Genomic DNA, 2240 nt, shown 5'->3' on the forward strand with positions numbered 1-2240 from the left:
AAAAAGGTAAATAGCGTGCGCGTAGCGTAGTGGCGGTTGTTGCGCTAAGGGAGGACGACAATACACGTGGCCACGCGCTATCAACGGCTATTCGGACGGCCTACCGTGGTGACCGGCGTAGGACAGTCGGGAGATACACGCGTGCTACCGCGGCGGTCGAGTTCACGCGTGGCACTACGGCCGCGGAAGATCGCGAGCGAGCGAGCGAGGTCGACGAGCGCGCGGCCACCCTCCTCCCACCGCGCGGGTCCACGTCACTTCTTCTCCTTCTTCGATGCGTTCTCCTCCTCCTCTTTTGCCTTCTCCACCTTCGCCGGCTCCTACTCTCGTTACTTCGTCTCTCTCTTCCTCATGTTCTCTACCCCTAGTGAGATATTGATTTCCCTTAGCTGACTCCCACGAGGGCAGGCGGCAGGCAGCCAGGTACGGCTACCGTGCCACGAGTAGACAGCTTCCGACAATCAGAAAGAAATCATCGTATGCACTTTGCTGATCTATGTTGAACGGACGTAGCGTTCGTCCATTTTCGTTTTACTATTTGGCGTGATGGAACTCGCGTACTTTCAATTCTAACTCTCGATTTGTACAAGGGCACTTTTCCAAACATCAGCCACGTGCTTCGTTCATCCGCTCCCGCTATTGTTTTTCAAGAATTTCTGTTTGAATCACTACAGTGAGAATAAGTCGAATGCGCTAGAAATAGACTCCAAAGATATAATTAGCCATTTAATTTATATAATTACATATCAATAATTAGATATAGAAATTTCATTATTTATTGATGATTTATAATACGTGATAAATTATTTATCATATCTGTATACATTGAATATTATACAGTAAAATAACTGTTGTATGTAATAATTGTTATACATTATCTATTATTTTTACATTATTCATTCCTGACTATTCTTTAAAAATATCAATTCCAAAAATATCAATTCCAAAAAGTCTCTCGTAATTAGCAAGAGAGACGAGAGCATTTAATATTCAACTCGCTGTTCATCCGAGAATATTAGTTTCTTCCCAACTTCTTCCCCCGCCGCTTCGTGAGTAAACGCTCTCGCGTAGCTGTTGTTTGATAATCTGTAGATGTTTCGACAAAGTTTCGCGAAGTGCGCGGCCATGTTGGTGCCTGCGCATTGGTGCCGGTACCGACGAATTCGCGAATGACATGAAACTTTTTTATTTACCGCGTTCGTGCTTACACACAGAGACAGACAAAGGGTGAATAGAGAAGGGGGTGGCTCGGCCGCGCGGAAGGAACCGTTTCCCCTACTCGAAGTCTACCTACCTCGTATATAATCGCTGAATCCCCATCCCCACCCCCAGCTGCCGCCACCGCCGTCGCCGCCGCCTGCCGTTATCCAGCAAAGTTTTCCGGAGATCCTGGAAACTGCGAGAAACGACGAGGGTGAAGAGGGGTCATGCGCTTGACGGAGGGGAGAAGCGACGATCGCTCACCACCCCCGTGCACTCTCGCTAGCATCCCTTTTCAGCGGATTCTAACCTAGTAACGAGTTTTACTCTGTCGGTAACGCCAGGACGCGTGCCAGCGATAAACGTGTCGCGTGCTGCGCTGACGGAAGGGATGAGTAAAGTGGAGCACGACGCTAGATATGATTGCCGCGAGATGACTTGTCGTAATCGCGCGTATCCTGCGTTCTAGTTCATCAAGATGTGCGGGACGTGACAGCGTGTAAATCGCGCGGATAGTTTGGCGCATTTGGAGTTTAATCAAGACGCTTGAGGTATGAATTATTCGTCTCTATTAGAAGTAACGCTTAAGTCGGCTGGATGGTGGATAAAGATTTTTTTATACGCGGAATGTACACTATATATATCATGTCTTGCCTAACTTGAGGGTTCTCTTCGTGTCACGTGTATTTTCCCGCTGATATCCGCTTGAGTAGCTTGAGAATTATTTGTGAATAAATTTCGGCAATATTTCGCGTGCAATGGAATTTTATTTCTTTTTTAACTTAAGCTTCGTAAGTTTTTAGCAACGCGATGTAGACGTTTCTCGTGTGTTTGAACATTTGTAGTTTTCAGTATTATACACATTATTAAACTGAATGAATTCTACTTCACTAATTTTTCAATTATTTCCAATAACTTTACTTTATAAATTCTCGTTTATTGTCGAATTGAAATACGAATAATGATATAAGTAGCTTAGAATGGCTTTAGAACTGCTTGAACGATTACGATTTTATGCTGGAGCAAGCCAGGTCAGCTGA

The sequence above is a fragment of the Atta cephalotes genome (assembly GCF_000143395.1).
Source record: "Atta cephalotes unplaced genomic scaffold scaffold00027, whole genome shotgun sequence".
In the NCBI taxonomy this organism is placed as follows: Eukaryota; Metazoa; Arthropoda; class Insecta; order Hymenoptera; family Formicidae; genus Atta; species Atta cephalotes.